The 15816-nt window shown below is 40.1% G+C and overlaps 1 long non-coding RNA gene across 3 annotated transcripts in view; it reads right to left on the reverse strand.

The window, feature by feature from the left end:
* Positions 1-15816, reverse strand: part of LOC115769707 — a 193849-nt gene that overhangs the window by 121590 nt on the left and 56443 nt on the right. For all 3 annotated transcript variants that reach the window (XR_004018780.1, XR_004018779.1, XR_004018778.1), the window contains exon 3: positions 190-267. This is a non-coding gene — a long non-coding RNA (uncharacterized LOC115769707). The remainder of the gene's footprint in view (positions 1-189; positions 268-15816) is intronic.

Here is a 15816-nt window from a genome sequence, read left to right on the forward strand (position 1 = left end):
GTAAAGAATTTAATCTGGTTCCACTTCAATTTTTTAAGCTGTCAAGCATTGACTCAAAAAGCTTAAGATTATAAGATGTAGGTTTTCAAATTTAAAAAAATACCAGCAAATTATCCGAGTTCTAGACTGAATTGCTTTTATATATATGTATTATTATTTAAAGATAAATATATATAAAAATTTACTTACCCAAAAATTTCAAGATTCAAGATCATTTGATTATCATATATTTGTAGGTGGAAGGCAGTCTTATATATAAGCACATTTCTGTAAAAAATAAAAGAATGTAATAAGATGAGAGTTGAGAGAGAGAGAAAGACAGGGAGATACGAATTGGAATGAGAGTATTCATACTAAAATATAAAAAAATAATAATATACAATTTGCGAAAAGAAATTCTTACATGAATTTTTGAGAATCGCATAGTAAGGCCTCGCCCTTTTAAAAGAAGCAGTTGGTCTGCACCCACAGCACAAATGTGCTAAATAATGTAATAAATGTAGCTTTCGGCTCTTAGCTTTGAACCTTGCATAGATTATCGATCAGTCAGGCAGTCGAAATGCTGCAGCATTCTCTTAAATAATCTTTCCATGTCGAGAATTGAATAGTCCCAGGCTATGTTAAAATCTAATACTAATAGTTAGCTGGGAAATGGTCAGTTTTGGAAACTGGGTTGTGGTGAGGGGAAACGGTAACAGCCCCAATCGACAGCCCAAATTTAGTTGGTTAAGCACAAATATCCCCTGGAAAGGGTGTATTATTGTTATGATTAAACTATGAGTACGGGTGTACGGAGTGCGCAGCAACCCCCAGAAGGCCCGAAAACAATCCAATCCAATCTGTAGCTAACCCGTACCCGCAGCCGTGACCATCTTAAACCCAACACCAAGTCAAGCAAACCAATCTCATACGTCCCATCGACCATTGAACAAGAGCGGAGTGGGTTGGGGGTGAGCAGACGTTTCCCGTTTGCCCGTTCCCCAATGCTACCCCACTTATTCTATATTTTACTTAATGCATTCCCTGCTTATCCTTATTTTTATTAGTGTTTCAATATTCTTTTTCACTTTGCTTGGTTGCGTTTTTCTCAGCCATCCTTTGGCCTGTCTGTCGATTCTCTCTGTGCGCTCTGCTGTTTGCCTTCGAGTCCTGGTTTCAGTTCCTGCTCCTGTCCGGGGTTGGCTCGTTTCAGCCATTAAATGGACAAATGAGGGATATAAAACAATTCGCTTTGGCTTCCTTTTTTCGGTCTCGGTGCCGTCTCCGAGTCCTTTGCTGGCTACTCTTCTGCTATATATATGTATATATATATTTTTTTTTGGTTTTTTTTTCTTCTACTCGCCAAAGTATTTTATTATTATATGTATTTCCTTTTTCTTGTAGACCTTCTGGGTTGGTCACTTTATTTGTACCTATCCATGGACACGGGCACGGGCATGGGCAGGGGCATGCAAAATGCTCGGTGTATCCCTTTGGGGCCATGTCCTGGCATGGGTTTGGCCGGGATTTATGCTCAGTTGTTGGGTGTTTCTATTTGCCTTTTGGGTGTGTTTGCTTACACGGCAAATGTCCGTTCGTCCCACTGTCGGTACGTCCTTTCGTGTGTCCTGTTTATGTAATCGCCCACATTAGTTCTCCAACGCCAACACAACTCCGTTTGCCATGTGTTAGTCCTCGGTGTTGGTCTTACAACATTTGCACTCACTTTGGCGACGCCACTGGAGCACGTTGGCCAAAGATTTGAGCTGGCAGCCAGCTCATTTATACTCGCAACTGGCAGCTTATTCGTATCCTTTTCAGTTTTATTCAACTGCCAAGAGGAGCACCCCAAAAAGTTACCTTAATGAACCGCATGTAAATAGACATCAAGGCTATGTACCTAAAGGTATCTAAATACTTGATGTGCTGAGTTGATCTATTCCACAAAAGCTAAAGAGATTTGAAATAAATGTTCTTATATGTGGATCCCAGAACAAGTTTACATCTTTCTCTATATCTTTGGCCATCTTCCAACAAATCGATAATTATCGGTTTTGAAAAGTATCTCGAGTACTTAAAGAGCTACACATGGGAAAATTTGTATGTATCTTCTTGTGTAGCACACATACATAAAGAACCTTTCATATTTTGCATACTTCCCGATCATTCGCCCCAAAACTGATCAAACTCGTTCTACAGGGTATCTGCAGATCGAGCACTATCGACACCTTTTTCTATTTTACCCAATTCTTGGTAATATGCCTGCTCGGCCCTCTATCTCTCTCTCTCTCTCTCTCTCTCTCTCTCTCTCTCTCTCTCTCTCTCTCTCTCTCTCTCTGTTTTTCCATGGCCCACTCGATGGGTCATTTTCCGTTTACTATATTTTTCTTACTTTCGTATTTTTCGGTGTCCTTCGCATGGCGCATGGAAAATGAAATGAAAATAGAATGATACTCATTAATTTGATAAATCGCGGGCACAACTGAGTGCTTGTACCATATATACCATATATATGGTATATGTATGTGTATATAGTCCTAGTCCTGTTTTATTGTACAGTCAACGCTTTTCCCGGTTGCTTTCGCTATTCTTTTGCTTTTGTTGTTAATAATGCTCGCAGATTTTATAAATGACCACGTTGCAAATGAAAAAAAATAAAAGTTGACCTTTAGCGCGTGAAGAGGAAGCCGCCACCATTCTCTGTTCTCTGTTGTCCTGCCTTCCGCCTCCCGCCTCCGTTTCCCCTCAACTTTGTCCTGCATCCTTCAGTCTTCGGCGATTGCTTTGTGCGCGTTGATTTTCTTTTCATCATCATCATCATTTTCATCATGACTATTATGATTATCAGCAACAGCAGAAATTGTCTTGAATTTTTAAGTAATTTTTCTTGGTTTTCAACGCCCACTTCGCAACATTTTCCAAGGCGTGTCTACTCCAGCCACCCCCTCACGACCCTTGTTGAGCTGAGCGCCTAAAATGTGAATTTGGCTTCGAATATTTTGGAGCAGAAGGCATTTAGTGTCGTCATGGCCATTTATTTGGAGACCCGAGCTTTTATTAGCACACATTTAATAGGGTCACGCGTGTATTTGATACCCTCCCACTGGCCACCCAACCAGCCACCCACTTTTGTCCCGTTTCCTGCCCACCTATACAACACCCTGCAGCGTAGGTGTTTTCGTTCGTTTACTTCTTGCTGCTTTTTTATTATTATTAATTTTCCAGCAAGTTACATGCACACAAAACAAAATAAAGGCAGGACAACAAGAAACAACAGCGGAAGCAAGTTAGGCAGGGGTGGACAGGAGTGGCAGCGGCAGGGGCAGGTAGGACAGCACGACAGCAACGCAATGCGAACGGACACTTAAATATGGAAAACTGAAACAGACGAAGAACCGAGAGCTTCTCCAAAATGAGGTCACTTTTTCTCACGAGCTAAGCGCGATAGATGGAAATATTTGCGGAATGACCTCTGGCCAGTAAATCAACTGAAAGCTAACAGAATACATTTATATATATGCGTGGAATATCAAATATGTTAAAGATGTATACCCTATAAGTATATAGAACCATTCATTAAACCCTTGCAGAGATGATATTTGAGGGTACTATTTTTACATGAATTATGACCAAGAATAATGTTGCCAGATTTAGATGCCAAATTGATATAGAGGACAAACCTCCACCCTTCCCTCTCCACTCACTTTCCCTTCTTCTTTTGATAAAGTATACGCCATCTCAAAGGCTTTCAAAGAGATCGCAACGGTAATCGCAAAATGTATTCAAGAGCACTCCAAGCTAGTGCTGATCATAGGGTATCTGTCAGTCGTTTACCCCCACTCGCTTAGCTGCTGATTTGGCTCACTGTATAGGGCTGATTCGACGCTCGTCGATTAAGTGGATCCGAGTTGAGTGCATGGCACAGTTAAAGTCGAAGTCGAAATGCCCTTGAAAACAGTTGTGGCCATCCGTAATGTCGTCTCCAGGCGCAAGAGCTCTAAAAACAAGCTAGACTTGAGACTCGGCCAACTGTGCATTAGCTGGGCTGGCGAAGGCCGGCGAAACTGGCAAGTGTTCCATTATGGATTATGGCAGTGTTGGGAAACTGTAAAAACAATGTCTGCACGAGCTTATTTGCATAGGGATCGCATTGCAGTACAAAGAATTTGGCGTACATTACGAAGAAATGTAATCGGAGAGGCGGCACAATATGACGTATACGCAATATGCGCCAGACGGGTGCAGAGTTTTGTTTATCATTTGATGCCAAGACTTGAACAAGAGTTGGAAGCGCTTAAAAATATGTCCGCAGCGGCTGCTCTTGATGACGTAGTTGGCGGCCAACTGTAATAACTGCTACCTGGCACCAAAGCGATAGCCATATATAAATTATAAAATAATCACAAGCCATGGCCAACAGAGCTAGACAAAGAAGTCGCCCGATTAAGCCGTTTATGGCCAGTTGCCCATTTTCCAGCTAGCAGTTGTTAACGCGAACTCATCGCGTTAAGAGCTACTGCAAATCGCTGGCTCCTCAATAAACTACAGCAGCAGTAGCGGCAGCGGCAGCAGACAACGTGGCGTATGCGTAACGCGTTCAAGTGCAAGTCCAGATTATGATGAATAGGCCCACAGCTGAGACACCAGCAGCAACAGCTACAGCATCGAAAAGCTCCAGCTCCAGCTCGAGCTCAAGCTCGAGCTCCAGCTCCAGCTCATCGAACGAGGCCTGTCTGTTCACCTTCGATGCACATCCATACTTCAGCTTCCCCATGGAACCCTATGCATCCTCCAAGTACGGCTCCCAAGTGCGCGAGCGCAAGATCGATCGCTGCCTTAAACAGCTGCAGGAAGCGCTCAAAGTTGGCAAGTAAGTGCACAAGTTTGTCGCTCTCTCTTTAAATGCTTGCTGCTTGGCAAAGATGACACAATTCTGAATCATTCAGAAATCTATTCATTCATTTACTAATTTATACAGCCTTGTAGAGGGTATTATAATTTGGTCACGAAAAGCTTTAAGTATTTAGCCTCGTGATTGACAGTGGAGTCTGTCTGTTTCTAGTCTCTTAGAGTTTAGGCTCTCGATCGAATCGGAGCTCTTCATCAAACAGCTGTCATAGTTACAATAGGTCGAGAATTAGATTCTCTTTTGTTTTTCAAAGTTTTTAAGTCAAAGCTACCACATACGAACTTGAACTCAGCAGAAGCAGATTATAATATCATATAGCTCTATAAGAATGATTGGTTAAAGATTAACTTGGCCACACTTGGAGCAAACATTTATGAATGTCGGACAATTAAGGTCTAAGCCTTGCCTATATTTCATGATATCTGTTAAGCCGTATAAGAATCACTTGCATTTATTATATATTAATTAATATGCCTGCCGAGCAAAGCCGCTAGTCCTTTAGTTTAAATTTCGTTTTAAAGCGCCAATGAAAATGTTTACATCCCTGGAGAGCGCTTAAAAGGTATCCATGGCGAATAGGCAAAACATAAGCCTAATGATATTGTCTTAGTTGATACGGTTTTTGTTGAATAATTAATTAATTGTTGCCATGTCAATTGCAAAATGCAACAAAACAAGTGGCAAACAAATGAGCCAATAAATTATTTAAACAAAAACTTAATTTTTGGTTACGGCCAGCCAGGAAATGCCAGATAACGAGCAGAGCTGGCGAAGAGCGAACGGATTAGGCCAGCTCAAAGATGAAAATTTTGGCAATTGCCAAGTGAACACGCACACAAACACACACATACACATGCACACGAACACACAGATACACAGATACCACAAGCAAAACCAAGTGAGCTGCTGCCTTGTGGTTGCTGCTGCTGCTGCCTTTGGCATTAGCATTTCGAGACTGTAACTAATCACAAATGATAACATTTGCATGTGCAGTCAACACACACACAGGCACAGTACGTGTGTGTGCGTGTTCGTGTGTGTGTAGGTGTTTACTATGCATTTATGATTTTCGGCTATTTGCATACTTAAGTGTGCAGTTATTACCTTGTTATTCCGATATAAATAACAATGACGTTGGCATTTCACAAGCTGTTGCACAGACTATAAATGAGTGTGCGTATGTGTAAGAGTGTGTGTGCGAGTGTGTGCGTATTTCCTTTGGCTGCCCTCAACTGTCTGCCATTGGCAATTGCATAAAGCTGCTTCAATAGTCCGCACACAGAAAACATCTTGTGCATAATTAATTTCTGTTTATTTAATATGTTTTAATTCATTATTGATTTTAAGACATAATCATAAAACAACTCCAAACAAACAGAAATTGCCAAATTTATGCATGTCCACCCTTAACCCCCCCCCCCCCCCCCCCCTCCCCGCATCACACACACACAGGCCCCTTAGCTTAACAACTTTATGCGGCTGGCCGTAGATGTTTGATTTTCGAAATTTCATTCAATTTGGCATATTTAAATAATCAAGTATACGTAATGTGGGCCGTGCATCAAAGCCTTAAGAGCACAGCATTTGTGCATGCCACGCATGCAACAACTGTCACACACATGTTTTTTGCACATACAAAAAGAATGCCATAAAAACAACAACGACAAAATCAAAACAAATAAAACAAATAGTCACATTGTGGCGTTAATCAGTGGCATTTAAAATGAAAACATTTAATCGCATTTGCATTAATTTGCCATATGCAAAATATGCAAAATGGGGCCACAAATACCAAAAACAAAGCAGGAAAAAAACAAAAAAGAAAATCGCTAAATAAATAAATTCAACAAGCGACAAATTAAATAATAGAGATTACACACACACTTGCACACACACACGCACACACACACACACACATACATGCACACCTTTTTTATATCAAATTTTGATTGAATTATCACATTCTATGCAAATACATGAAATTGTGTTTCTGTTTTTTGTTTTGCAAATACATGTATGTGTACATATTTCATTTTTCTCTTTAATTATTGTATTATAAATTTGTTGCACTTTTTGCCGCGCGCTGTTCACTTCAATTTGCAGCCGCAGAAGGGCTATAAAATGGCAGGCATGCCTGGGAGATACCCTGTAAACTGTTTTGGCTATTGGGGCTTGCATTAGTGCTTGTTTTTAGATAGCAAGAAATAACTTAATGCAAGTCGAATATCTAAGAAGACTTGCAATGATCTAATTATAATGCCAGAAAAAGCTTGTTCGGGTTAAAACTTTCCAGATCACTATTTGGTTCAAACCTCGTTTTCCACATTCTTTCTTGGGTTCAATCCTACTTTTCTACATCCCCATTTGATTCAAACCTCGTTTTCACATCCTTGTTGTTCTGTTGTTTCTGTACACAAAATTGTCATCTCTCATTCAGTACACCTTGAACCCGTATGCCGGCCGCCTTTAATACTCTTAGGGTATTCAAAAAATGGCAGGAAAGTATATTTAATTAAGTCCTGGTAATGCAATATTTTATACAAAACACCAAACAAATTTGCAACACGGATAATGGTATCAAATTTACGCAGAGAGAAGTCAACGCTAATGCTCTTAACATTTTATTATATTTTTACATGATTCGGTTGATGCTTTTGTTACCACATTCGAAATAAGTTTTAAATGCAGTTTTTGTGGCTTGGCAGCGCCAGCAGCATTAAAAATAGTTATTATTAACTATGAAATATGTTTACGAGAAACAATTTGAATTTATTTAATGTGCTAGTAGTCGAGGATATGAATTAGTCAAAGCAATTGCACAAATCTTTAGCCGAGCTGCTTAAATTTAAGATTCCATAGAGCGCTGCGCATAAAATTAATCGACTAATTGATGAGGCCCTGATCTCAATACGCAAAATAGCTCGACGAATTATCGTCGACAATGCAAACAAGTTGAAATTCAATTACGAAGACGCCAGACGAGAGGCGAAAGACACTGAGAGAAATAAACGTAGAGCAGAGCTGAAAACAAAAGCTAAATGCAAAGGGAATTGTGTCGTGAAGCGTGGGGCGCCGCGGTGTGGGGCGGGGCGGGCAGCAATAGCAAATATAAGTAAATAAATAAACCGAATAAACCGAATAAACTGAAAATTTATTGAAGAAATACGCGCGCAAAAAGCCAACGCCAGAGATGATGAAGCACTCGCTGAGCAGAAGAGCTGCTTGCCTGCCAGGGATTGGCGATTGTGAGGGGGGCAGAGGGTATTCGTTGTTGGGTATTGGGTATTGGGTAGGGTATAGGAGGCAGCTACTACGGCGACATCGCGATACGCGACCAAAATCGGCGCGATGTCGATAAAGTGACTTAAATCTCACACCCGCAAGCGGCGACGACGACAATGACGACAATGGGCGATGGCAGCAATTAGAATAGAGTACGAATACGTGAGTGTGAGTGCGAGTGCGAGTGTGAGTGTACTCATTGTGGAAGCGGGCAAAGGCCCGTACACAGACGCTCAAGGTTGGCCCAGTCCCAATCGCAGTCGCAGTACCCGGCCTATGCCAACGTATCTGTATCTCTAGCTATGTATCTGTATCTGTAGCCGTAGCCGTATCTGTATCTGTATCTCTTTCTGTGTATCTGTAGCTGTGCACATATACAGAAACGAGACTTGTGACCATGTGCAGTGAGCGATTTCACAATATTTAATAAATAATTTCATAATTGTTTTGCTTTTGCGTAAAATTCAAATGAAAAGAGGCGCTGAATTTTTGTACAGACTGTACAGTGAAGCTGCTGGGGCATGGCCAGAGACTGGGGGCAGTGCGGTGTGGCAAGGCACGCACTTTGCTATTGTTGTTGTTGCTGTTGTTGTTGGACGGTTTCTTCTTTTGGCTGCCCTCGTCTGCCGCTTTGTATAAGCACATAATTTAAATTTAGGTTTTTTTTTCGTTGTGTGTACTCAATTAAAAGGCAAAATAACAACAAAAGCAACAAAATGGAAAATTATTCCGAGAATCTTTTGGATTGCCCACCCGACAACAAACGCCACAATTAAAAGATTTCTTTATTTTTTCTATTTTGTTTTCGTTTTTCATTTTTTCTTTTTTGGTTCTTGCACTGGTCAAAGACAAAACGGATAAGCGTCAATTGGGTGCTGCTTGAGGGGAGAAGGGGAAAGGGGAAGGGGGAGGGGGAGAGGGTGGTTGCTGTCAAAGCTAAGCGACCCCAAAACACACCAAAAGCCACTAAACTGTCCTCGAGGCGACCACAAATTCTAGACTTTTCACCATTAATGTTCATAATCTTGAACAGCTTTCGTTGAATTTAATTTCGTGCTTATCAGATAAACTAATCAGGGATAAAAACAAGTGTATTTTTAGGGATTGTCAACGAAGGGGTATTTTTTCCGACGGATTGACAGATTGACTGAGTCTTCAAATGACTGACTGATCAGTGAAACAAATGCGTATCGGAATTCAACATAGATCGATTGATTGACTGATTGACCAATTGACAAACTCACCGATAATTGACTGAAGGACTGCCTGACCGATTCATAAAGGTCAACATTACTGATTGACTGACTGACTGACTAACTGATTGATTTACTTAATGACTGACTGATTAGTAAAATTAGTGATTGACTGACTTACTGATTGGGGGAATTCAACATTGATTAACTGACTGAATGGCCGACTAAGTGATTGAGTGACTGACTGACTTACTAGTTAACAATCTAATTGACTGGCCAAAACTTCAGTGAATTCTCATTCATTGATGAATGATTGACAGATTAATAAATCTAATTATAAAATCAAACATTGACTGACTGACTATTTGTCTATCAAAGCACAGCCCAAACAGTGGGAGCTGGGCATCTGAATAGTTCACATAAGTTTCCTAATCTAATGTAAGTGAATTGTGTTTGGGGATTTGGAAAATTCCTCTCGACAATGTGATAAATGGTTGTATAAAGCATGTTTACAAAGATTGTAATAGCCTCAAACTCAATTTTACAGACCTTTGTTTAAATATATTTGAGACGTATTTCACACTTTTTGAAAATTCCAGCTGCTTCAGGGTGTAAGATATGGGCTTAAGATTGGACGATATGGGTAAAAGTTTAATTTTCGTGCAAACGCCTTCAAACTCATTTTCATAGATTCACATTGAAAAAGATTTAATACGTATTTCGCCCATAATATATAATATAATCGAGTATATTGAGAATATCGAGTATATTGAGTGTCCCGTGCAAGGCCGGGTAATACCCGCTATGCGCATATATTGTAAGTGTAAAGTTCTGTAAGCAATTGCACATTAAGGAACTGTTGCTGGAACCCGCAACCAATTTCCCAGCAATGTTTCTACGCACTTCTATTGCGTACTTATATATTATGAGAAATTTATGTTAATCTTAAGTATTTTTACTACACACACACACACACACACACATACAAGCTATATATATTCATTGGCCAATGCCACTTGTTGTTGTTTTATGTGTGCTTGATTGTTGTTGCTGAACACATTGTTGTTGCAATATGTACACTATATTATGGCCATTTTTATTTACAATTTTCGTTTACTTAACGCATTTAAATTGTTTCGCCCGCCCATCTCCTCCACAGTTTTCAATCTCGGAACGAGCATTCTTTTGGGTTCCAGAAATATTTGTTGCCTGTGATGCGGCCCCCACAAACAAAAGAAAACAAAAAGAAAAAAAAAAAAACAAGTAATTTGTTTATGAACATTTACTTGTAGACGCTTCGTTTTTAATTTTGGTTCTCTTTCATTTTTGTTGTGTGTGTTTTTTTTCTTAACTTAATTTAACTAGTTTGCATGTGGCAAAACAGAAATATATTTTTCTTGCTTTGATATGGAAAATATTTTACAAATAAATTAAAGCCATCTGGCATTAACGCATCGTTAGCCTGGCCAAGACAATAAATACAACACATAGGCTATACGAACTGAATATCGATGTGGGCACACACTGAATATGTTTCAGTTGGGGAATGTCGTTTAGAGTACAGGATATGGAAAAGTCGTGATTAACGAGCGAGTCCCATGAAACATCGAAATCTGAAAACCCTCAGTACAAGCTGCTTCCGGCTTGGCGGAGCTCTCGTTGTTGTTGCTGTTTAATTTCAATTAAATTCCAGGCGCGTAATTTAGTTAATTAAGTCATTTCAATCAGCAAGACGTTGAGCTGGCCCAAGTGAGTGACAAGCCGGGAACAACAACAAGACCAACAACAACAAGAGCAGCAGCAACAAATCAGACTTGTGAATTGACAAGCAAAAGAACAATAATAAAAACGCTTGCATACCATAAATTATAGAACAAATTATGCAAATCACAAGGCAAATAAACAAAAACCTCAAGACGCGACGGTGCAGGAGGTGGCCAAAGGCACCCGAGCCAAGAAAACCCAGTCGACGACTCGTCGCCAATTGGAATTAACTGCACTTGCCGGCAAACTCACGGAAAGGGGGAATGCAGAAGACTACAGCTGTGGTGGGGCGGTGGGGGGCGGAGAGGCCAGTGGCCGCAGAAAATCATAAACAAAACAGTTGAGGACAGACCGAGACCGAGAACGAGAAAAGGAGAAAGAGAAAGACAGAGAGAGCGAGAGCGCGCATTCAGTAACTTGAATATTGGCTGTATGACACACGGCACGAGTGTGAGTGCATTGTGAATGCATTGTGAGTGCATTGTGAACATTGCATTGGCAACAGCTCAGGGTCAGTTCTTATATGCATGGCGTCACCCGCCATGAGGCCTACCAGCGCACAGTCGGAGGTCTCCACTTGCCCATGGTGCAACTTATGTGTTTATTATGTTAATTAATCGCTTTAATTAAAGATCAATACAGTTGACAGTACACGGCGCGGGAGGGGGTAATCAGCTAATTGCATTAAAATGTGCAACAATTTGATAAGCAAAACTGATAGATTTGACAACATTAGGTCGGGCTTACGTTGGTTTAATCAATAAATACTAGAATAGTTACAAGGAGAATCACTCGAAAGTGTAGAACATGAACACCTGTAGCCTTAGTTGATATAGTGAAAATCGCATAGAGGGACGGGTTTTAAGGGGGAAAGGGAGAGAGAAAGGGCGGGTGAGAAAGCGATAAGAAGCAAGAAAGAGGGTAAATAAAAGTGAGAAATAATTTAGGTGATTAATAAAATAGAATCCAATATCAGTAAGAGATACTGTACAATTCATATGGATTTAAGCATCGGTTCAATATTTTGGGAAAAAGAGATGAAGAGAAACCAAATGAGGGAGAGTGAGAGGCAGGAAAATGCGTGAGAGTGCAGTTAATCAAAAAGAATGATATAAAGTGAGGACGGACGGACGGACGGACGAACGGACGGACGGACGAACGGATAGACAGACGGACATGGCTAGATCGACTCGGCTATTGATGCTGATCAAGAATATATATACTTTATGGGGTCGAAGATGCTTCCTTCTGCCTGTTACATACATTTGGAATTTGCACAAATACAATATACCCTTACACCCATTTTTAATGGGTTCAGGGTATAGTAAGGCCAACTTCGTAAAAATCTGAAGAGATTTGGCCGAGTTATGGGGCTGAGAAGTTTAGAACAATGTCTATATATGAATCTTGGGGCAAGATTTTGACATGAATGTCGACCAAAAAATCGGTGTTCAGATTTTAATGCCAGATTAATCTAGAAGGAAAACCATGAACAAAAAGCCCAACCTCGTAAAAATCGGATGAGATTTGGCCGAGTTATGGGGCTGAGAAGTTTAGAACCATGTCTAGAGACGAATCTTGGGGCAAGATTTTGACATGAATGTCGACCAAAAAATCGGTGTTCAGACTTTCATGCCAGATTAATTTAGAAGGAAAACCATGAACAAAAAGCCCAACCTCGTAAAAATCGGATGAGATTTGGCCGAGTTATGGGGCTGAGAAGTTTAGAACCATGTCTATATATGAATCTTGGGGCAAGATTTTGACATGAATGTCGACCAAAAAATCGGTGTTCAGATTTTAATGCCAGATTAATCTAGAAGGAAAACCATGAACAAAAAGCCCAACCTCGTAAAAATCGGATGAGATTTGGCCGAGTTATGGGGCTGAGAAGTTTAGAACCATGTCTAGAGACGAATCTTGGGGCAAGATTTTGACATGAATGTCGACCAAAAATCGGTGTTCAGATTTTAATGCCAGATTAATCTAGAATGAAAACCATGAACAAAAAGCCCAACCTCGTAAAAATCAGATGAGATTTGGCCGAGTTATGGTGGTGGTAAGTTTTGACCCATGTCTATATATGAATCTTGGGGCAAGATTTTGACATGAATTTCGACCAAAAAATCGGTGTTCAGATTTTAATGCCAGATTAATCTAGAATGAAAACCATGAACAAAAAGCCCAACCTCGTAAAAATCGGATGAGATTTGGCCGAGTTATGGGGCTGAGAAGTTTAGAACCATGTCTAGAGACGAATCTTGGGGCAAGATTTTGACATGAATTTCGACCAAAAAATCGGTGTTCAGATTTTAATGCCAGATTAATCTAGAAGGAAAGCCATGAACAAAAAGCCCAACCTCGTAAAAATCGGATGAGATTTGGCCGAGTTATGGGGCTGAGAAGTTTTGACCCATGTCTATATATGAATCTTGGGGCAAGATTTTGACATGAATTTCGACCAAAAAATCGGTGTTCAGATTTTAATGCCAGATTAATCTAGAAGGAAAACCATGAACAAAAAGCCCAACCTCGTAATAATCGGATGAGATTTGGCCGAGTTATGGGGCTGAGAAGTTTGGAACCATGTCTAGAGACGAATCTTGGAGCAAGATTTTGACATGAATTTCGACCAAAAAATCGGTGTTCAGATTTTAATGCCCGATTAATCTAGAAGGAAAACCATGAACAAAAAACCCAACCTCGTAAAAATCGGATGAGATTTGGCCGAGTTATGGGGCTGAGAAGTTTAGAACCATGTCTATATATGAATCTTGGGGCAAGATTTTGACATGAATTTCGACCAAAAAATCGGTGTTCAGATTTTAATGTCAGATTAATCTAGAAGGAAAACCATGAACAAAAAACCCAACCTCGTAAAAATCGGATGAGATTTGGCCGAGTTATGGGGCTGAGAAGTTTAGAACCATGTCTTATATATGAATCTTGGGGCAAGATTTTGAAATGAATGTCGATCAAAAAATCGGTGTTCAGATTTTAATGCCCGATTAATCTAGAAGGAAAACCATGAACAAAAAGCCCAACCTCGTAAAAATCGGATGAGATTTGGCCGAGTTATGAGGCTGAGAAGTTTAGAACCATGTCTAGAGACGAATCTTGGGGCAAGATTTTGACATGAATTTCGACCAAAAAATCGGTGTTCAGATTTTAATGCCAGATTAATCTAGAAGGAAAACCATGAACAAAAAACCCAACCTCGTAAAAATCGGATGAGATTTGGCCGAGTTATGGGGCTGAGAAGTTTAGAACCATGTCTAGAGACGAATCTTGGGGCAAGATTTTGACATGAATTTCGACCAAAAAATCGGTGTTCAGATTTTAATGCCCGATTAATCTAGAAGGAAAACCATGAACAAAAAACCCAACCTCGTAAAAATCGGATGAGATTTGGCCGAGTTATGGGGCTGAGAAGTTTAGAACCATGTCTAGAGACGAATCTTGGGGCAAGATTTTGACATGAATTTCGACCAAAAAATCGGTGTTCAGATTTTAATGCCAGATTAATCTAGAAGGAAAACCATGAACAAAAAACCCAACCTCGTAAAAATCGGATGAGATTTGGCCGAGTTATGGGGCTGAGAAGTTTAGAACCATGTCTAGAGACGAATCTTGGAGCAAGATTTTGACATGAATTTCGACCAAAAAATCGGTGTTCAGATTTTAATGCCAGATTAATCTAGAAGGAAAACCATGAACAAAAAGCCCAACCTCGTAAAAATCGGATGAGATTTGGCCGAGTTATGGGGCTGAGAAGTTTAGAACCATGTCTAGAGACGAATCTTGGGCAAGATTTTGACATGAATTTCGACCAAAAAATCGGTGTTCAGATTTTAATGCCAGATTAATCTAGAAGGAAAACCATGAACAAAAAACCCAACCTCGTAAAAATCGGATGAGATTTGGCCGAGTTATGGGGCTGAGAAGTTTAGAACCATGTCTAGAGACGAATCTTGGGGCAAGATTTTGACATGAATGTCGACCAAAAAATCGGTGTTCAGATTTTAATGCCAGATTAATCTAGAAGGAAAGCCATGAACAAAAAACCCAACCTCGTAAAAATCGGATGAGATTTGGCCGAGTTATGGGGCTGAGAAGTTTAGAACCATGTCTATATATGAATCTTGGGGCAAGATTTTGACATGAATGTCGACCAAAAAATCGGTGTTCAGATTTTAATGCCAGATTAATCTAGAAGGAAAGCCATGAACAAAAAACCCAACCTCGTAAAAATCGGATGAGATTTGGCCGAGTTATGGGGGTGGTAAATTTTGACCCATGTCTATACATATATGAATCTTGGGGCAAGATTTTGACATGAATTTCGACCAAAAAATCGGTGTTCAGATTTTAATGTCAGATTAATCTAGAAGGAAAACCATGAACAAAAAGCCCAACCTCGTAAAAATCGGATGAGATTTGGCCGAGTTATGGGGCTGAGAAGTATGGAACCATGTCTAGAGACAAATCTTGGGGCAAGATTTTGACATGAATTTCGACCAAAAAATCGGTGTTCAGATTTTAATGTCAGATTAATCTAGAAGGAAAACCATGAACAAAAAACCCAACCTCGTAAAAATCGGATGAGATTTGGCCGAGTTATGGGGCTGAGAAGTTTAGAACCATGTCTATATATGAATCTTGGGGCAAGATTTTGACATGAATTTCGAC

The sequence above is a fragment of the Drosophila novamexicana genome, unplaced genomic scaffold, assembly GCF_003285875.2.
Source record: "Drosophila novamexicana strain 15010-1031.04,08,12 unplaced genomic scaffold, DnovRS2.1 tig00004554-arrow-pilon, whole genome shotgun sequence".
Taxonomy (NCBI): Eukaryota; Metazoa; Arthropoda; class Insecta; order Diptera; family Drosophilidae; genus Drosophila; species Drosophila novamexicana.